Consider the following 22,412-nt stretch of genomic DNA (forward strand, 5'->3'; position numbering starts at 1 on the left):
GCTGCGGGCCCTGCACGGGGAGGAGGTGGCAAGCCAGACAGACATGTCTGGAAAGACGGGGCCGGCTGCCTTGGAAGGTCTTCACATGGCTCCTTCCACCAAAGGCGGCTTACTGCAGACTAATAATTTGTACAGCTTTCTTCTGTTCTCTTTGAGATGAGCTCAGGGGTCAGCTAGAAGCCTGGGTGAACTCCGGACACACACACAGAGGTGAGGAGATAGCCACAGAGCATGAACCAAACAAGTTACAGATGTTCTCTTCAAAGACTACATGTAAAGGACTTATGATCTCAGGTCATGCTCTGATTAAGCTACCAATACCACAAGGAAAAAGATATCTAAGCAGCCAAAGCACTTCAGATAAGACTGGTGTCGACCACTAAAGCTGCACCGTGGTGTGTGTTCCTCTGTTAACTGCAAATGACTTGTCTCAAAACCACTGTGCCCCACACCTCTAGTAACAATGTCAGCAGGATGGCTTTCAAAACAGTTTAAGTGTGGTTTACATGAGTATGTACAACGCTAGCCATAAGCACACATCAAGAACACGTCAGGCTTGCATCTGTCAGTCCCACCAACTGGAAGGCACAGGAGTTAAACAAGCTTTCGGTGGATCTCCTACCTATCAATCACTACCATTACCACCAGGTTAGCTGTACCCACGAGATGAGTAGTTCATGAAACAGCAAAAATGAAAGACCAGCTGTTAAATCACAACAACAACAACATAACTTACTAGGAAAGTTAATCATAGTTAAAACTGGTACCAGAACTAAAGAAGTTGCTGAACTGCCACAGGGGAGGAAAGGACAAGTATTCAGGACTGTCAGCTTTGCTGCAATACACCCTTCTTTAGTTCAGTAGCCAATTTGCTCTGGTATAACTACCCATATTTAAACAGTCCCCCCCAGATTAACCCCATTTTACACATTCAAACAGCCCCGTAAGACTCAGGCTGAAAGCCAGGCAACAGAAAGCAGCAGAAAGCAGCAGCTAGCACGAGCTGGGAGCCAGACCACCCTGCAGACCCCAGCGTTTGCTCTGAGCAGGGTCCCATCACCACGGTGGCATGCAGGAAGCGGCGCTGGGTGCAGGGCATGGTGCTGCCAAATCACGACCTCGCTCCGTGCTCTCCCTGCCCCCTCCGGCTCCCTCCCGCGTCGCTGCACCGCGCTTCTCCTGGAACGGCTTCCAAAGGAATTCTCTGAATAGAAACAGATACAAGCAGCAGGGCTAAAAATAGACAAGTACGAGCTGAGACATTTATGACGTCCTCAAACTGGTGGAAACGCGCTCAACTGCCTCAAAAAAAGGGCACCGAGTTGTTTCACACTACGAGGGACGCCGAGGAACAAAGTAGGGAGTGCCACCAAGAAGCGAGCTGGAAGGGGAGGGGGCAGTTCTGACTTGCAGCACCGTCATCAGATCATATTACAGCGCCCGAGACAAAAAGCAATGGTTAAATTACAAACCACAAGTGAAATAAAAGCAAATGCACGAAGTAATCCGTAAGGCTGCTCCTCTGAAAAGGCGTTAAAACCTCCCAATATCAGATTTTGGAGCCTAGTTTCAGAGTTGTGGTGGCAACACTGAAGAGCTCAGATACCACTCCTACGTCTCTACCAAGCCCTGCTTCTTGAACTAGATGCTCGGGGAAAAAACATCAAGACTGATACTCGTGGAACACTCACATTGACAAAAACAATGTAAACCAGAAGTCTCACTGACAAAAAATCCTTTAAATACAGCAGGATATTCCTGAATATCTTCCTGCAACTTCCCCAAGATCATATTTCACAGGGTTCATCTTAAGCAAGAGAAGAATCCACCAAAATAAAAACTTTTTTTGACTGACATATACCATACGTCACTCAATCAACAACAAAATAACAATAAAAAGTTTTACCATCCGGAATAAAAAGTTCCAGAAGGAAGAAAAGAAACAATAGTTTTAAGGCAGCATTGAAAGTTTCCTTCCTCAACCATCTGAAGCTTTTACTGTGCATAAAAAATTGATGAAAACTCATGGCCGTTTGATCCAACTGGAAAAAAAAACACCTTTAGGAGTCTTTTAGCTGTCTTTTAGCCCCACACTCACTGTTCCAGCCTCCCACTATTTATTTATTTATTTTACCTGGCTTGGCTGCTGCTCGCTTTCTGCCTGCAGCAGGAGGCTCTCACTCCCCTCACCAAACCTCCCCGAGCCACACCAGTTTACAATACAAGTGGAGAATCTGCACGGAATCTTTGATTTTGCAAAAGATGTGTTGTTTTTTTCTTCCTTCCAAAACATCCTTCCTATCAACGGACCATTAAGAAATTTGTTTTTGCATTAATTTATTCACTTGTTTTCATAAAGCTTACTTTCTATTTCAAATGTCTTTTTGTATTTCGCAGGGTCATTTATCACTGTGCTGTACAAAATAGCCCCTGGTTCAGCAGAGGTATGCCAACTTCTCACTGTACAACACATTAAAACGCCCAAGATGTGTTTTCTAGAACATCCTCAGAAGGCATTAGCCACCTATCTATTTCACCAACCATCCAAGAGACCAAGCACTGTGCTGTAAGATCACGTCACTCACTTTTTACAGAAGTGGGCTCTTCACATCTCGGTTTCTGAACCAGCTAGCTTATTTTTATTAATTGCAGCACCTTGCCCTTAGCACACATGTGAGCCCCGAGATTGCATCTGGAATACACACACTGTTAATTGCAGCATACAACTCCAGCAACAGCATTTAAATATTACAGGTATCAGCTTTAGTGATTATACTGTACCTATAAAAACATCAATGAACAAATGCTTTGGCAGTGACAGCCTTTAAAACCATTTCAGCAGATGAGTTGTAAACACCAATTTTGCCCTAACAAAACAAAAAGCTGTATGGATGTGAAAGCCAAGCAAGGAATGAGCAAGATAAAACATTACAAGTTTTAAAAGTTGCATTACAAGCTTAAGTAACAGTTGTTTAATCACAATAATAATTTTCAGTCATTTACGGAATGTTATGTAGAAATCCTAGCACAACAGGGGACTGTTACTTGCTGTAAAAGCCACTATGACATTGTAAATAAATTAAAAAAGCAATGGTAGACAAGTTTAAAATGCAGAACATTTTAAAGATGGTCTCAATTTAACACGAGGGCCATTTTCATGTTCAATGAGCACGCTGCGCAAAACATGGCTTTTTGAAAACTAGCGAGGACAAGCTGACACATGGGTACAAGGTGAATGTAAGTTACAATCAAGAGAGAAAAAAAATGCAACTCACCATTTCACATGCCTCCTCCACTAACAGCAAGAACCCAGACAAGCCCACTTATTTAAGAGGGCAGCATTCACCCGAAGCTGCAATCAGCAGCAAGTGAAATACTAAAAAGTTGCTCACTGTTACCACTTGGGCATCGGCAGGGGCTTGGGGGTGTTCACAAGGACGGGGGCCTCAGACATGCAGGTATTGCCCTTTTGGTCCCTCTGCTTTCCCTTGTCTAAAACCTGGACCACAGTACTTGCCAACCCTTCTGCTGTGCTCCAAAACTCCAGGGCAGAAGGTATTAGCATGCACAGATCTTTGATATCCCAAAAAGAACCTTGAGTTTTTGAGATTTGTTGTCATGGAAGTTCCTGTGAGATCACAGCTACATCACAGGAAATTTCTCCCCAGGATGGAATACAAGAACGGCAGAACGCGATGAAGCCGCTCTCAATACGTTGCATTTAAACGTCACTCAATACAGGACCTGAGAACAGCAATTTTAAGGAGAAACAAATTTTACTTCCACTTATTCATGCAAGCCATTTGAAGAGTTGTGAACACATCCGACAGAAACATTATGCCCTTTCCAGATTATTATTTTTTTTCGGAAAAAGAAGAAGGAAAAAGCATGTTTAAATAGATTATCTTGTTCCCAAAGCCAGAGACATAAGGGAACTTCCCTTGAATCATTTTAAGTTGTCCAATATTCTACACATGATGAATAAAAGCCAGAAAAATCCCAGAACATGAAGCGTCAAGAGTAAGGCCTTCCACATGAGTTAGGCATTAGTGTATATTCAAATGTGCAAAAAGCTTTGAGAACAAAAACCTTTGTTCAGTTGAATTGTCACAACTCCCATCAAATTATAAAAAAAAAAAGGCATTAAAACAGAGCCCAAAGAAAGCAATTGAATTGGGTCAGAAGAAAAACTAGGGTTAAAACTGGGGAGTCAAAAATCAACCTTACACACTCGTGGATCCACAAAAGGTTGTAATTTTACTTTATAGGCAACTAAAAATAAACCAATGTTTATCTGGGACTCACTTGTCAGGGGAGATTTCAACATAGTGAAATACAAGTTGTGTTTAAAAGCTAAAGTATACTGATGTCAATCTGAAGTTCCTTCACTGTAAACAAGTATTTCTTTGGCCAAACTTCCCAAATCTTCAGTCAAACAACCAATTGCTGTGTAGGACTTGAAAGCTTAAATTCAAAAAAAAAAAAATTCTAATCCTCATTACCAGAAACCACTTTTTGTCATCACAAAAATAGGCACTTTTAAGGCACAATTTAATACTTGCTCTATTTATTTTTTTTTTTTTACTACCTTCAGTTTGCATTACAGGAAAGTATGATAATGTTTTAGTTAGCTTTCAGATTCTTGGAGCTGAAATGTTTTGGATTTAAATACAATTGGAAAATATTCATGACATCATGGAGATTTTTTTTTTTTTTACACCAATCCTAAGCATAATAAAATCTTCATTTTGTACAGCCTTAGACAAAATAAACCAATGGCTTCCTTTCACTTTTTTCTTTTTTTTTTTTTAAATTTGGGTCATTTTAAAAATAATACAACATCTGAAACAAAGGAGTAGATGCTAAATACAGCAGGTTAATATTTTAACAAAGCGTGATACATCCCAGAAGCTGAACTACTTGGAAATCCAATTTAAAATAGGCTCTGGAAGAGCTAAGCACGCCACTTCTTCCCAACTGGTCTTTGAGATTTCAAGACAGCAGAGGTACCCTCTTCTCTAGTCATAAAATCCCATACTGGGATAAATATATCCCAACACACCTTTGGAAAAAAGCAGCCTAGTGTAAAGCTCTATTTTCGGTCTTTCATGCATTGCCTTCAGCTGGATGTTTTTAGGCTTCAACTACAGTAAAGCAAGTAGGGTTTAGATACACTTTTTGGCAAAGCTTTGCAGTTTGAGCTCTGCTTATGTGAGGTCACTTTACGTGGCAGAGAGATTGCGAAGTCTGAAGTCGAGATTCTTCAGGAAATGTAAGAGGTGGTTACTGTCTCAGCTTAGTAAACAGAGGGACTAAGTGAGTCTCTAAATGGAGCTGGCTTTCCCCACCACGAGAATGCCAGGAGAGAGAGAGCTTACCCCTCCCTTCCCCTTCAACACTTCTCCCTCGAAAGAGAACAAAGAGATTATCTTAAATATATACATATATATAAGATGTATTTCACAGTATGTCTGCTCACGTACAAACTTCTAGGAAAAAGGCAACTTGTCAATGCTGTGCTACACAGACATAAAAGCAGAACAAAAATGCACTTACAGAAATACCAGGAAAAATGAGGTGCAAACCAAGCCCTTAACTTTCCAGACGCCATTACAGCTGCCCAGCTGCTACACAGCTAAACGCTAACTGAATGACACCAGTTTATTGCTCTCTGCAAGTACCTGAAAGGAAGGTGTGGGGAGCTGGGGGTCGGCCTCTTCTCACAGGTAACCAGGACAAGAGGGAACGGCCTCGAGTAGCACCAGGGGAGGTTCAGGTTGGCAATGAGGAGACATTTCTTCTCAGAAAGAGCAGTCAGGCATTGGGACAGGTTGCCCAGGGAGGTGGTGGAGTCACCGTCCCTGGGGGTGTTCAAGGAAAGGTTGGACGTGGTGCTTAGGGACAGGGCTTAGTGGGTGACATTGGGGGTAGGGGGGTGGTTGGACCAGATTATCTCGGAGGGCTTTTCCAACCTTAATGACTCTGTGATTCTAAGACACAGTTGCAGGACCACGTATTTCACTGGGCCAATGTAAGAAGGGGCGCAGAGAAGAGTTTCCCCTCTTCCTCCCGCCCAGGTGTGCCAGCAGGGCTCCCTGTTCCCGTATTATTTCATTACTAACTTTCAGGGCAACCCATCAAAGCAGGAATTTTGTTTGTTTGCTGAGACACACCTAAGGCTGCCCAGCATTAATGACTCTGTTTCTACTGCAAGGAGCCAGACTCTGGCTAATCTGAGCAAATCAAAGTAGGAACCCATCCTATCAGCGATCAAACTCTTCCCCCATCCCAAACCTGTCGCGTAACCACCCCAAGCCACATCCTCCTCCTGCTCGCCCACGCTCCTCAGGCCGCTCGTTGCCTCTCTCCCTCAACACGCTGCCCTAAGACCTGTTTAGTCAGAGGGAAAACACCATCAGAAGAGCATGCCAGCGACAGATCCCAACTTCTCTCTTACACGGCGCAGCAACTGGAAGGGGCAGAAGAGCCGCATGTCAGCTTGCAGTCGGGGTCTGTTGATAAAGGGACCTATAACAGTAAAACCAGTTCCCCACCACCCACCTCTCCCTCGGGTCCTGATGAGGGAAACGATGACGGCTCCAGCTGCCACGCTCTCCCATTTGTTCTCTCCTGCAGCCGGTTCCCATCCCAAACAGCCACTTAGCCTCTGCTAGGGGGAAAAGCTTTTCGCTACCACAGCCTGACTCAGTGTTCAAAACCTGCTTGTTCTGGCCTGCAAGGTAAAACGCGTCACTTGGTGCGTTTTTATGCTCAAATTTTGCTTAGATATTAAAATCACCTGAAAAGGGAGAGTTCTGAGGTTCCTTGCCCTATGTTTGATCATATTTTCCAATAAGTAGGTCACTTCACAACTACAGAAACTTAGGATGCCTTCTATTGATGAGTTATTTTAATGGATTTGTTTACTGAGATGAAATAAAGAAGTTAAAAAAAATTTCTCTTCCCTCACTCCCATGACTCAAGCACTCAAAGCACTCCCCAATAATCAACAGAATCAGCAAGGGAGATAAATCATAAATATTTGAGGTAAGTTCCCAGCAGAATCTCACTGCGGTTTCACTTCGGAGGACCGCACAAAAAGGGTTGTCCCGGCTTTTCTCAGATTCAAGATCCCCAACTATTAAATACTTTTAGCCATCTAACTTCATTTTAACCTTTGTCTACAGCTGGAGGGGGTTCCTGGGGTTTGGGGGAAGAGGGCTGGATTTGCAAGAACTGGAAGAATAGGTGGATCCGGTTCACTCTTATTTTACTTGTCTAATTCTGGAAGGTTTCGGCTTTACTCTCATTAAAATGTAATTTCAAAACCCATGTTGACACACAGAGATTCATAAAATGGACTGCTCGGTATACAGAAGTACAAAAAGAACTCACCCTAACCTTTCACAAAACGTAAGTGCACATTAAACCCTCATTTACAATGCATGCAATTCCTAGACAGAACATACGTGGGACTTGGGCAACGTTATCACTCCCAGACGATCAAATGTTTGACCCATTTCCCTCACAGAACTGCTAAATTACAGCCCTCAGTTCAGCTAGCACCAAGACACCCAATTACCCCTTATTTACAAGCAAAGAAATCACTCTGATTTAGAATACGCACCTTATTGCATTTTCACAGCACTTTCCTACACACATCTCCAGCGCCCACTCAACTTTCCACCTGCGAGGAGTCACAGATGACTGTTACCACCACCCCTCCTAAACTCCATCCCTAATCCACCGCCTTCTCAAAGGCGTGCAGGAACAGATGGCCTTGGGTTTGCCCGAAGAACTACGGATTTGTCAAGCAGCTGAACCCAGAGAAGGCACAAGCTCGAGGGGGATCTCATCACTGCATACACAAACCTGAAGGGATGGTGCAAAGACAGAGCCAGGCTCTTTTCAGTGCCCAGTGCCAGGACAAGAGGAAACAGGCACAAGCTGGAAGGTAGAAGGCTCCATCTGCACAAAATGAAATGGTTTTTCACTGCACAGGTGCTGGAGCACTGGAACGGGTGGCCCCAAGAGGCTGTGGAGCCTCCCTGCTTGGAGACCTTCAAAGGCTGCCTGGACATGGTCCTACCAGCCTGCTGTAGGTGACCTGCTTCAGCAGAGGGTTGGACCAGGTCATCTCCAGACACTCGCTGCCAACCTCAGCCAGTCTGTGGTCGGATGAAGCAAAAATGGGAAGGAAGTCTTAAAACTGGAAAGTTGTTATCAAAAATGCCCCACAAGCAACTTCATTTGGGACAACTCTTAAGCTCCAGCAACTCTGCTCAGACAGTCACAAAGAAAAGTGAAAGCCTAATCATTTCTGCAATTAAACCAGGCAGTGCGAGAGTCATTAGGACTTTAATCCAGCAATACATCAAGAGATGAAATGGTAGTCATTGAAGACTGGAGTGGAGTACACATGTACAGTTGCAAGGAATTTCATATTTGCAATCATAACAGAACCATTCAGGAAAGATAACACATCTTTTCCTAAGATGCAAAGAGAAGTTCCTGGGTATGGCTGTTATCTGAACATCAAGAAGCAGCGAAGAAACCCAACAGGTTGAAGGGACATATCAGGAGCCAGAAACTTTTCTCAAACACTTGAAACAACTTCATTAACTTGCCTTCACAAAGCTCATAACACTGGATTTCAATTTTAACACCCAATTTCAGACGGCTACACCTTGGCACCTAACCCACGTTCAAAACACTCAAATTCATTCAGTGGCTATCGAAAGGAAGCAAAACACAAGGTTGTGAAGCACAGCACGGCTCCTCCTCATCACATTCAGGCACCCAAGGTTAACACCTGTAAGCCTGGTCATTCATATTCGCCTTAAAATGAATCACAAGTCAGTGCTCTGAAGAACGTGGGACCGAAAGCTGGAATTAAAGCCCCGCAGCAGAAGACATCTGTCCCTCAGGGTACCGCCCCTCAAAAGCGCAGAGCACAACTTCTCAAGCACAGTCCTGTACGTGCTCTGTACGCACAGCCCGATAGCAGAGCAGGGTTTGGCAGCGGGGTGCCTCGTGCATTCACACTGCTAGAACATCATCTAAAACAACAGGCACTTTTTTAAAATTAAGAATGAAAATACAGAATTTCAAAGAGAGAAGAAATCAGTGATTGCCTCCAAGAACAGGGAAACACGCACTGTGTGATAACACAAAATCAGTCTAGTGTTTACCATAAAATAGCCGTGATTCAGTTAACATTTAGAACCAAACAGACAGAGGAAATAAAAAAGATTTAAAAGCCATATGCTCCATTCTACACTATTATATCCACTATTCTCAAAATACTTGTCATTAAATAGTTTTCACTTCTCAAAAGGAATCTCAATATGGTCTCTAAAGAATCACCCTCTGAATACCTACTTCTAGGAACAACATTGTAGTCATGGGAAGTAGAACTGAAGTGTTCTAGATGACACCTATGCCACACAGCAACACTGCAGAACGACTTCCTCTCTATGCAGCTACCCATTAACAATACTTAGAAACACAGTCACAGCTACAGAACTCAAACTTCACACCTTCGACCACAGGGCTGCCTAACACAGTAAGACAAACTTTAATTGAACTGGGTTAGAAAAGTGCGAATCTGATGGCTCAGGTCTGGAGGTTAAGAAGAAAGTATCTGTGTTGTCTTCACGTAACTTTGGATTTAAATACTAATGATTCTGGAACAGAAATTCTGCCAAACCTGCATCTTCTGCAGAGCTGGAATAAACTGTGTTTCCTGTGTGATAAAGAAAAAAACAAACAAACATGTTCAGCATACAAATACAACTAAGGGCAAACCTTAAGTTCTGAGGAAGATCAAAGCTCCCTCAACATGGGAAACATTTCATTGTTTTTAAATGCAAAATTGCTATGCTTAACCAGGTTAGGGACTCCTCCAAGCTCACCTGTTGGAAGACCTGATTTAACGAGCTGGGGAGCAAAGGGAAAAATGTTTGACAAGTTTCTTCAAAAGAAGCCACAGCATCTTGCAGCTCCCACAAAGACACCTGGACAAAAGAGAATTACTGCAAGGGAACTGAGAGTTACAAACAACTCTGTCCAAGGGAGCTGTGCAAAGTTGGTCACACAACCTGTATCTTGCCAGCTCTACAATCTGGAGAGAACACCAACAAAACAACATGCTCAGCAACAGTTAAGATGCAGTAAAAGCAAGCTGAGCAAGCCACGAGATCTCAGGCATCAGAGAGTATTAGCTTTAGTCTGCCTGTCTGCAGCCACTGTTCACTCCTCACAGTATTGAGAAGTCATGGGGGAAAAAGGGCTGAAGGTAACACACTTGTGAAATAGATTGCAAGAGCCCCCGGGTGGACTGGGAACTCTGACAGTTGGTTGGCCAAAATTAAAGAGCGTGGCCTTTCATGTTAGAGCAAAACAGAGAAACCTTTTGTACAATTTTTTGGAAAATGTGAACCTTAAGTAATTGCAGAGGAGCTTCTTCACAGCCTTTCATCCGAACCAGCACTTTAAAGAGCATAAGCTGTTTAGGGAAGCTGTATGAAAAACAGTACAAGCCTAAACTAGGTCCCTGAAAAGCAAAGAGGACACAATGGGCTACCAGTGAGCAGCCTGCATCAGAGAAATAAAATAAGTAAGAGCTCCAGCAGAAGGACAACACTGAAGTAGATATTACTTGTATTTCCTCTAGCACCTTCTATTCAATAGTTTTGAAGCATACAAATATAACACCAAGTTTCTTTTCATCTGTCATCTAATGAAGAGGACAAGTCACTGGGCTTCTCTTTTACCAAGGTCATACGAGGCTGCTGCAAATCTGAAAGCAGGACACGCTTTTTCAGAGTCCTGCTCCTGTGCTTTTATCAAACAAGATCAAAGATAAAAAGATAAATAAAAGATACATATTTGTTTTCTTACTCTTTGACAAAGAACCTATTCCGAGTACTGGTATTAAACAGTACCAAAATTGTAAGTATTACTAGCAATACTAATTATTACCAGAATATTAATATGCCATGACACTTACATTTCTGAAGCACTATTAATCAGCATATAATTCTGCTAAGATGACTATCACTAGGGGGACACCAGCAACAAAAATAAAACAGAGCAAAAACGGTCTTTAATGAGGAAAACATCACATAAAAGTCCATGAAAGAAATAGAAAACATCAAAAATTACTTCTACAATTCCAAAAGGACAAATAAAAAAAGGAGAACTAAAAAAAATAAAAACAAGAAACAGTAGATTCTAGTAACTGGCAAGATTTTGCTGATGGGATTTTTCTTAGCTTCCCCTAAGTTGTAGCAGTAAATCTAACTCCAATCTGGAATGGTCAAATCTTTTTGTAACTCCATGGCACCAGGAGCTTTTTCGAAGCCTAGCCAAAACAATGCAAGTGAAGCTGCCTAAGTTTTCGAATTTCCCTGCTTTTGTTTTTATTAAACAATTTTTTAATCAGTACACTGATAGAAGTGCAGCTAGAACAAAGGAGAACAGAGCTTTTCCAATTCCCACTCCTCCCTCTCTCCTTGAGGTTACCAAGATTGTTGAGGCTAAAAACACAAAAGCTCGCCCATTTTCCAGACTAAACATCAAAATCAGTTTACACCAGCTAATCCAGTTTCTCCGCGTAACACTCCAGGAGCCCCAAAACATCATTAGTGCTGCAAACTGATTTAGCTTAGCTTGCTTCAAAGTTACCTAGGGTAAGGTTAAAAATAAATTCTTTAAACAAGTTAGGTTAAACTACCACAGAGAGATCAGGCTGAGGTATAAATACTGAGTCAGTCAGGTAGGAATCCAAACCCAGATTCCTCTGGAGAACGCGATACAACTGCGGGAACTGCTGAAGGGACCTGGTAAATAGGAAAAAGAAAAGCTGAGCTGCTGCCGTTTGCTGTGCAGGGCTCCATTTCAGCGGAAAGTGCAGCTCCTGCGGGCCTGCACATCCTCCCCCTCCCTTCCCTCGCATCCAGCTCCAATTTCTCTCCTTGAAAAAAAAGGAAAAAAAAAAGAAAACCACCCAGCTGCTCTCACGCCAGGACGGCCCCTCCATCTCGCCAGCCACCCCAGAGGGGATCGCCTTGCTCTGGCGGTTTACTCCCAGCGCTCATCACTTGCTCGAACTGGGAGCACTGGGGCTGAGTGCCGCCGCAGGAGCAGCTCCCCGGCCTCAGCTCCTGCTCCTGGCAGCACCGCCGCGAGCCCCGTGCCTCGCACACACCTGTGAGGGATCGGCCCCGCACCTGGCTCCCCCTGAGCAGCCCCCAGGTGCTTTGTTAAAGCAGCGCGGCGGCACTTTAATTTTTCGATATTTACTGCAGGCTGGGGAGTTGAGCCCCTCGCCGCCAGGCACAGCAGGCCCGATCTGCACCCAGCCCCTTCCAGAAGGGCTCACTTTCCTCCTGCAACATCTTTCACTGTAACAGAAGCACAACCGACGGCAAAGCCCTGCCCTGGCGTCCCCCTCTCCTCAGGCGAGGAGCTGGAGGGGACCCCCACCGAGCGGGGGCTCCCTCCCCAGGCAACCCCCCGGCGCTCGGGGACACCTCGCCGTGACACCACCGCCCCCCAGCACGGCGGGGACACCCGGCAGGGGGAGCAGGGACGGGGGCAGGGCGGCGAGGCCGGGCACGAGGCCGCCAGGACGCCCCCGGCACAAAACGGAGGGGGGGGGGGGGGTGGGGGGGCGGCGCCCCCGCTGTGCCCCGAAGAGCCGAGAGCCGCCGGGCCGGGCCCGAGCGCTGCCGAACGTTACCGAACGCTGCCGGACGTTACCGAACCGCCCGGCGGGTACAGGGAGGGGAGGGGGGAGCAGGAGGAGGGTGGGGGTGTTTGGCGCGCGCTGCACCCCCCCCCCCCCCCCCCGCCGGTACCTGCCCTCACAAAGCAGCAGCGCCCACCGCCGTCACGTGACCGCCCCCTCCTCGCCTCCACGCGCGCGCCGGGCCGCTCCCCCCCAACCCTCCGCGCCACGTGACGCCGCGCGCGCGCCTCTCCCCCCCCCCTTCTTTTTTCCTCCCCCCCCCCCCCCCCCCCCAAGTCCCCGCGCGCCGCGGCCCTCACGCACCAGCAGCGCGCGCCCATCCGCCGGCCCTTCCGCCTAACTCCCCCCGGCACCACGTGAGCAGGGCGAGGGAAGCCGGCCCCTTCCCCCTCACGTGACCGGGGCGCCGCTCACCCCGCGCGGCGGAAGGGGAGGGGTGGCCACGCCCACATGGCGGGAGGGAGGGGGCGGTGGGCGGAGGGTTGCGGCCGCCCCTTCCCGGTGAGGAGCGGGCGGGGGAGGGGTTTGGGTGTGCGCAGGCGTCGCGGAGCGTTAACGGCTGTACGTTAGCGGGGCTGTGCTCGCCTCACGGGTCCCTGCTCCAACCACCCCCCTACCCCCAATGTCACCCACTGAGCCCTGTCCCTAAGCACCACGTCCAACCTTTCCTTGAACACCCCCAGGGACGGTGATGCCACCAGCTCCCTGGGCAGCCCGTCCCAATGCCTGACTGCTCTTTCTGAGAAGAAATGTCTCCTCATTTCCAACCTAAACCTCCCCTGGTGCTACTCGATGCCATTCCCTCTGGTCCTATCACTATTTAGTTGTGGGAAGAGGCCAACCCCAGCTCCCCACACCTTCCTCTCAGGTTGCTGTAGAAAGCCACAAGCTCTGCCCTGAGCCTCCTCCAGACTGAGCAAGCCCACTTCCCTCAGCCACTCCTCATAGAACTTGTGCTCCAGGCCCTTCACCAGCTTCACAGCCCTTCTCTGGACACGCTCCAGGCTCTTGATGTCCTCCTTGTAGTGAGGGGCCCAAAACTGAACACAGTGCTCAAGGTGCGGTCTCACCAGAGCAGAGTACAGGGGGACAATCACCTCCCTGGTCCTGCTGGCTGCACTATTCCTGATACTATTCCTGAAGCCATCACAAGCTCAGGGTTTTCCAGAGCCCTGCTGGTCCTTCTCCAGTTATTTCACTCCCAGAGGTTTCACCACAGACCCATTTGGAGTCCCAAGTTCTCCTCGTGACCAGAAAATCAAAGGGCTCTGTTACAGTTGCTTGTCATGCCTGCTGAGAGCAATGCCCAAACAGTCCAGAAACAGGAAATAGTTCTGGAACAATATTATTTGCAGTTAAATGCAGTTTAACCTATATTACATTATATTGCACCTGTATTATGTGGAGTTAACAATGGAGTGAAATCCAGCTGGCAACCGGTCACGAGTGGTGTTCCCCAGGGGTCCATGTTGGGGCCCATCCTCTTTAATATATTTATGGAGGATTTGGATGAGGGAATTGAGCGCACCCTCGGTAAAGTTTGCAGATGACACCAAGTTGGAGGGAAGTGTCGATCTGCCGCAGGGTAGGAAGCCCCTGCAGAGGGATCTGGACAGCTTGGATCGATGGGCAGAGGCCAGTGGGATGAGGCTCAACATGGCTGTGCCAGGTCCTGCACTTTGACCACAACAACCCTGTCATCCCCCTGCACTCTGATTTCCAGCTGGATGAGGTGATTGTCCCCCTGTCCTCTGCTCTAGTGAGGCCGTACCTCGAGTTCTGTGCTCAGTTCTGGGCCCCTCACTACAAGGAGGATATTGAGGCCCTGGAGCATGTCCAGAGAAGGGCTGTGAAGCTGGTGCAGGGCCTGGACCACAAGTGTTAATGAGGAGTGGCTGAGGGAACTGGGGTTTTTTCTTCTCGAGATGAGGAGGCTCAGGGCAGAGCTTATGGCTCTCTACAGCAACCTGAAAGGAAGGTGTGGGGAGCTGGGGTTGGCCTCTTCCCACAACTAAATAGTGATAGGACCAGAGGGAATGGCCTCGAGTAGCACCAGGGGAGGTTCAGGTTGGAAATGAGGAGACATTTCTTCACAGAAAGAGTGGTCAGTTGTTGGACCGGGTTGTCCAGGGAGGTGGTGGAGTCACCGTCCCTGGGGCTGTTTGTGGAAAGGCTGGACGTGGCGCTTAGGGACAAGGTTTTGTGGGTGTGTGAGAAACAGAATCACAGAATCACAGAATTAAAGGGGTTGGAAGGGACCTCGAAAGATCATCCGGTCCAACCCCCCGCCAAAGCAGGTTCTTTAGAGCAGGCTGCCCAGATAGGCATCCAGACAGGCCTTGAATATCTCCAGAGAAGGAGACTCCACAGCCTCCCTGGGCAGCCTGTTCCTGTGCTCCATCACCCTCACTGTGAATAAGTTCTTTCGCATGTTGGTGCGGAACTTCCTGTGCTCTATCTTGTGGCCATTACCCCTTGTCCTATCCCCAGAAACCACTGAAAAGAGGTTGGCCAAATCCCTCTGTCTCCCACACCTCAGGTATTTATACACATTGATGAGATCCCCTCTCAGTCTTCTTTTCTCCAGGCTGAACAGACCCAGGTCTCTCAGCCTTTCTTCATAGGGAAGATGCTCCAAAACAAAGTTGTGTTTTTGCAGTAGAGAATTACTTTTCTGTATTCCAAGGTAGTTGTGTAGTCGTAATAAGGAGAAATGCTAAGTAGATAAGCGGACAGTAGAAGGCCTCACTGTTCCAAAATAAGGTAGAAGCTTGAGAAGAACAGGATGAGCAGTGTGAGAATGGTAAAACAAAGATCACAAGTTCTCAAAACATAAGAAAGGAGAAATTAAAGGGTTGAAAAAAAGAAAAATTGTACATATATGGTATAGAGGAGCGTTGAGTAGCTTGTGAACCTGAAGCACTCAGCCAGTGAGGAAACAGGGGAGGTGATCAAGCGTTGGGTAATAGGGAATAAAAGGTTATGATTTGTTTACTAAAATGCGCTCCTGATTGACAGGATGCCCACCATTGCAATCGCGAATAAAATAGCTTCACAGAAGATCCTGTCTGAAGAAAATTGAGATTTTTCTCACAGGTGACAGTGGTGGTTGGGGGTGGTTGGAGCAGATGATCATGGAGGTTCTTTTCCAACATTACTGATTCTATGATTTTTTTTAAGTGTTAGGCTCTTTTGCCGGGCTGAACACAGGGAGGCACCCCATTGACATGGAGGAATCCCAGAAGGCGTCATGGCAAGGGATAGCTGCAATACAGGAGGAAAAGGGAGAACAAGAGGATGCCAGAGACTAATGGAGAGCAGCGAGGGGGTGGCAGAGCAGAGCATGTGAGAGCACTTGGTGCAGCTTCTGGCAGCGCACCCAAGTAGGAAATGGCAACCCCAACTGCATGGTGACAGCACAGGTGACAAGGAAGGTAGGTGGTTTGACTCCCAACGATGGGGAATTTCAGGTTCTGAGCCAGGAAAAGAGAGAAATTGGATCCTTTCAAATTTATCCTGCTGTGCATTTTTACTACTGGGTTCTGTACCACACCTCTGTTTGCCTGAAGTGTAGCAGATGTACCCTTCTGGTGTTCCTTTGTCCTGAGGCCTGCCATATTAAGGTAGGGCTTGCTTATTCTGGTGGAAATTGGCCCCTGCTTGGCTTTCTGCTGAGCAGGTGGGGTTGGTAAAGGTGACTGGGGCAGAATGTTTGTTCTGCCCCTGGCACCTCAATGTGTATGTACCCCGATTTTGACCTTTTCTGTGGTCTTATTTCCTTTGCTGCTGTTTGTTCATCCTCTGTCCGTTGACCTCCCTTGACTCTCCACTTCAGTAGAGAGAGCATCAAATCTCATTTTATCATTTACCATGCTTACCATGCTTAATTACCATTAAGCAATATCTGAAAATTAATCAGTGTTGTTTGTGCTTCTGCCCTTTTAGCTTAGAGTACACAGATTTAGGTGGCCAGCATCCCAGACTGACCTTGTTGTTTATTACAGAGATGGCAGGAGCTACAACAGTTCCTACAGGTTGGAAGCAGCAAGACCTCCCTATTCCCCATCTTTTCCCAATAAGATACAGGTGCCTTTAGAGCTGAATTGAAATTCAGACCAAAGAGGGCACAGGTAGTGTTGATTCTCTGGAGGCAACTGTTGATATTTTGTTATATTACTGCTGGGGGGAGGAAATTAATTATAGCTCCAAAGTTTCACAAGCTTTGTGACAAACATGTCTGTGGCTCCATAATCTGTGCGGATTTAATCAGTATTATTAGCATTCTTTCATCATGACTTGGCAATCCTTTGCTAATCAATATGGATGTTTGATGTGCAGCATGCAACAACAAAGGCTGAGAGCTCTTGGGATGCTCTAGTCAGATGGTGCGGTGCCAGCTGGAGGATGTCTCCAAATATCACACAGAATCCAGCCTAGGAACATTTGGAATAAGGGAAAATTAAACAAGGATACCGGGACAAAAAGCATTGTAGACTTCTCTCCGCTGTGCATGGAGTAAATACAAATGAGAAGATGAAGTATTTCACTGCCAAAGCTTCCAGAAGAGAGGAATGAAGGAATTCCTTTATTATATTCCTTTGGGAGGCTGCAGTCAGAGACCCTTGCTCTGAATGTTCAGCACATCAGGGCTGGAAGAGGAGACCCTGCATTAAACACCGCAAAGGTTTTACCAGGCCTGGCAGGCAAATCTTACCTACTTAGCTATTTAACTCGCTCCCCTCTGCCTATGTCAGCACTTTGTCTGCCATTTTAAGGATTTGCGACCTTTTCAGTTTTCCAGCTACTAAAGAATAATCTTGTGAAGGTGCAAATCCTTCCGGACTGTATGTTTAAGCTTACTTCAGGCTTGCTTTTCTTAGTCACCTATGGCAGATTTCTTAAAATAGGCAGTCCTGAAAAAAGTCCCCTTTTTCCACGGGCTGAAAAACACCATTTTGGTTTTTTGACATTCTACTTGCCAAAAGGGAAGGAGGGGAAAAAACCACCATTGTTAAGAATATCACCCTGTTACTGATTCAGAAGTCTGTTCTACTTCTGTATTACAGACAGTAAGTGAAAATCATCTATTCTTCAGGGGCTCGGGCTGCAAGTAGACCATCCCTCCTCATGCTAACATTCACTTCTACTTTCTACACTACACTACCCCGGTCTCTTGGACTGATCAGACAATTAGTCCAGCTGAGCTGGAGTTCAGAGAAGGTTTTCACAACTTAGTCTGAAGTTTGTATTTCCTTTGTGCCTGTTCTTTTTTTCCCAGTTATATCACCTGATCTAACAAAAATACTGCTCTTCTCTGCAGACTGTTATTACAGCCTTAACCTGTGACACCTGCATCAACAGCACTATCTTTCTCCAAAATGCTCTCCGGTAGCCTCAGAGAGCCAGTGCAATCCAGTTGTACTTAGATTCTGTAAGGAAGAGGCGCCATGTGAGGAAACCAAACTCAGGCTTGAGTTGAGTTTGCAGGGAATTAGGAATTCTCTCTGGTTGTAGCAGAACAATTGAAAGTTTTGAATGCAAAGTGGAGTTGTGTCGAGATGTGTTACCCCTGGGTGTACCAGAGATTGCTGGTACACGTAGACTTGGGGTGAAACTCCAAAGATGCTGTCTAGAAATGGGATGTGATGTATTTGACTGTGTTAAAGTGCATGCAGAAGCAAGGCTTCAGCACTGTTTGTACTGGAAAGAGTAGCCATTTGAGTTGTGGATGCAAGCCCTTCTAGCACAGATGCCATTCATTGATTCACGGCATTAAAGGAAGAAAGGGTAATGGTATCATTGTCTGGCCTTCATATAGCCCAGGCCGTTAAAATTCCTAACATCCATGGGCTGCATTACTCTGTCATGTCTCAGCATCATCCTGGGAATTCGTGCTGGACTGCCAGATCTCCCTTCCAGAGTCGGTGCGTGCCTGGTCAGACCCTCTGCTGTAGGTGCCGCCTGCAGCCCTTGGTCCAGGTTTACCTTGTCATTTGGCAGCATGAGCAAGATGATGCACTTTCATGTGACGAGATTCTGTAATTGCTCAGTACAACTGCCTTATCCCCCTTGTTATTTTCCTTTCCTCCAATATTTTTCACAAAACGTCTGCGGTGACTTTGTACTTACTGAGGAGACTTCAGCACGTCCGAGCCTGATACTGATCCTGCAGAACTCTGCTGTAAACACCCGTTTTGGGGAAGGATGTTGACAGATGTTATTCCATGCAGTGCATGCTCTGCTAATGGTGAGTGCTGAGTTGTTCTGTCAAACTCCCCAATTTAATTCTGTGACATGCTCACTGTTACCTTTATCAGCTAAACGATCTCTGAGAATTAAATAGGCTTTTTTTAACAAGACTTATGTTCCACACAACCCTGTTGCCTGGCATTAATTTTATGTCTAGCCTTGAATTCTCTATGAAGCAAGCCCCTTATCAGTTTTTCATTATTTTGCCTGTGACATCAAGGAAAGTACTCTGCAGGTATCTGGTCACCCTCTGTGCCCTGCTCGAACAGTGGCATGCTTCCAGCCTCTTAAAATTTCCCAAGATTAAAATTATCACCATGAAGCCAGACATTTCCCTGGCCAGCTCTTAAAGAACTCTTGGGTATAGACACCGTAGGGCTGCTGATAGAACACCATTTCTGACAGGCAGACGTTCCTGCCCACCAGTCAGTCTGTAAGTTAACAACCGGCTGTTCGTTCTGTCCCAATGCGACACTAGCATAGTGCTTCCTAGTGGAAAAGGAATTAGTGGAACAGGTATTCCTGGGACACTTTTACTTTTATACTCACCTGCTAGTGCTTTTAAAACCATCTAGAAGTGGGCTAATACAATTGCTACAAATTGTTTTTTTAAGAGGTTAAAAGTTATTACAAACAAACAAACAAACAATCCTTTTGCTGTTATAGCTTATACCAGTTCCTCTAGCAGAATGGTGTAAATTAATTTGTTTTATCCACTTCTTTTCTAAGTTAGGTCACAGGCAACTCATAGTTTATCAACCAAAGACACCAGTTGTTTACATGCAGAGCTAGTTCATTCTGGAATGGCTGATTAGCTCAGCTGCAGTGTCCCACAGATGCCAGGCTAGTTCAGGTCCCGGTCACATCAACATCATCCTGATCCTGTAGAGACTTTCAACCATCCTTGCACCATGTTCCACAGGGCATCTTGCATTGCTCATGGAGAATCTGCCTTTATCAGCCATTTTTAATGTGCCTAGTGGAATCTCAGCCCTCCCTGACTCCAGATAATGGAGATGTGCCTGTAACTGGCACTCACCAGTCACACTGGTGGGTCCGTGGACAGAAGAAACCCCTGGAACAGTAAAGCTTTTGATGGAAAAAAAATAAAAATCAGGCACTGATTACGGTGGCCGCAAATCTTTCTGCTGAGACTTCAGCATCCCTGGAACATGACCCATGCTCTGTTTATGTCTTTGGCACAAACAGTCCAGGCAACTGTCAAGTTGACCTTTTGACCACAGCTCTACACTTAAGTCTCGTGGCTTCTCTCTTACCTCTGCCAGCTCATGGTGCACCATAATGAAGGGGGAAAGCTACTGCCATGCGGGGCATAACTTTCAAGCAGCTGATCGGCAGCTCCCACATGCTGCTTTGGCTCCATGTTTCCTTGAGCTTTGCTGAAGACTTCCTGACACCTGTTCTTCCAGATGAGGAGGCTGGGGGTGGGGACCGAGGAAGGTGGGTGGCAAAGCACTTGTTTTTTAATATGCTGTGAACTTGCTGATTGTCAGCCTCTGACAGAATGGGATGCCCATGCCCCAAGAACACCTCAAGCAGTGCGTTCCTGGCATTTCTCCATTTATGAATCCATTTACCGGACCTTAAAAGCACCTTGCACTGCGAAAGGCTATCCCACTTCTCCACGCAGAAGCAGACAGGATGAGTACAGATATGGTTGTGAAAAAAACACTTAAACACAACCAGTTTGAAACTAATCCCAAAGTGCCGTTCTGCTCTTGCTTCCTTGCTCTGTGACAGCAGTGCCACCAGCTGGCAGGAGCTGACATCCGGAGCCACAAGGATCAGAAACAAAATACACCCAACCAGGAAAGTGATGACAGCCAGGCGGACCTGCAGCAGCTGGGCTGGGAGCTGGAGGCAGGCAGCAGATTGAGTGTTGAAAGGGAGGGATAACGTGCACTGCCGCAGGGTTTGTAGCGTGCTGTAAAAGCACGATCGATAGCTGCATGGCCCCGGTGCAGTCTCCAGGCCAAGGAATGCAGTGGATCTCACGTTGGATCCACAGCCAGAAATGGTGATGGCCACTCACAGGCATGTCGAGCAGGGCCTCTGTGAGAAAGCACTGAGGGAAATTGGACTGCTCAGGCTGGGGATGAAGACCACAGCCACAAAACAGTGGCAGTGAACAGCCCGTTCAATGCAGATCACCTTCCCTACAGAAGGGAACAAACTGCTCCATCTGCACAGGGAATTGGAAGACTTGCACACTAGGTGATGTGACAACTGGGGAAGGATTTGGGTGGTTTAGTGCTGAGATCTAAGCTGGACACACATCTAGGAGGAGGTCTGAGAGGACTGTCTTGGGGCTTCCTGAGGTCCTCTGCCATCTCATCCTTTTTGGTCCAGCATGTCAGCTTGCAGCTACTTGATGGAGGATTAGATGCAGCTGGGGAGTTGGTAACAGTCATTGCCAGAAACATCTCTACAGCTTAAAGTAACTGTTATCCCCTTCACTCCCTCTCCCCTTCCTACTTCCTGTAGAAACAAAAGTGGACCCATTCTATATTGTCCAGCGGAAATGTGGCCATCTAGGGACAGAGCATAGCTCACAAGCAGGTCATCTCCAACTTCCACGCTGAGGTTTTGGAAGCAGCTCATCTACATCTATGGCTGTGACAGGAGGCAATCCAGGAGCCACAAGCTGTGCTGCTAACATTGCTTTCTAGCCTCTGCCCACCACATGTGTAACCAATAATTTCCTGTGTATTTCCAGGGCCAGGCAACTTTTTTTTTTTTTCCTTCTTCTCAGATCTCAAACAATCTTGGTAGTATAAGGCTTAGTAAGATGACAGCACTCACGTGCCTTTTGGACTTTGCTCTTCCTTTTCTCTCTTTTTCAGGCATTCCCGAGCCTCAGGAACACCTACTACAGCACTACAGGGAGCAGAGATGGTGCTGCTGTGAACATGCTCTCATAGCTTGCATCTAAAGCTGCAGTATGTCCATGACAAACCTCCGTGGAAACGAGCAGCTCAGGGTAAGTGTGAGAAAGCAGAGAATGCACAAGAGGCTTTTAGGCACGTTGTCTTAACCCCCAACATACAGCTTAGAGGTTTTAAGGACGTTTCTCCCTCCCAACACCTCTAAGTATTTCCTTCTTAGAAAAATGGTGGTTGAAAGGAAAGCTTTGCTTCAGAACAAATGAATTACCACAAGAAAACAGAAAGGAGAAGCTTTGAAGAGCTTAACATTCCCAACTCTGCCATTGGATACATTTCCTATGGAAGCAAATGGTTTTACTTCAGCTGTACAGAGAACATAAGTGACTGTTTTTTAAACTGTGGAAAACAGGAACAAGTTGAGAACCTGCCCTTAGGGTATAAATCCAGGCACTGGCAAAGGGTGGTGGTCAGGAACAAAAACAAAACAAAAAAGTTTCACTATT

General features: G+C 46.3%; 1 protein-coding gene across 11 annotated transcripts in view; it reads right to left on the bottom strand.

The window, feature by feature from the left end:
* The window catches only part of UBAP2 (ubiquitin associated protein 2), a 98,280-nt gene extending 85,106 nt beyond the window's left edge, over positions 1-13,174 (bottom strand). For 5 of the 11 annotated variants that reach the window (XM_035565923.2, XM_035565921.2, XM_035565922.2 and 2 more), the window contains exon 1: positions 13,058-13,172. The gene's annotated coding sequence lies outside the window, so the exon portion shown is untranslated. Of the gene's footprint in view, positions 1-12,863; positions 12,909-13,057 lie in introns of those variants that run through there. The other 6 variants (XM_035565927.2, XM_035565926.2, XM_050716556.1 and 3 more) reach the window with 4 other exon arrangements.
* Positions 13,175-22,412: the final 9,238 nt, after the last annotated feature.

Source organism: Cygnus atratus, chromosome Z (genome assembly GCF_013377495.2).
Source record: "Cygnus atratus isolate AKBS03 ecotype Queensland, Australia chromosome Z, CAtr_DNAZoo_HiC_assembly, whole genome shotgun sequence".
Taxonomy (NCBI): domain Eukaryota; kingdom Metazoa; phylum Chordata; class Aves; order Anseriformes; family Anatidae; genus Cygnus; species Cygnus atratus.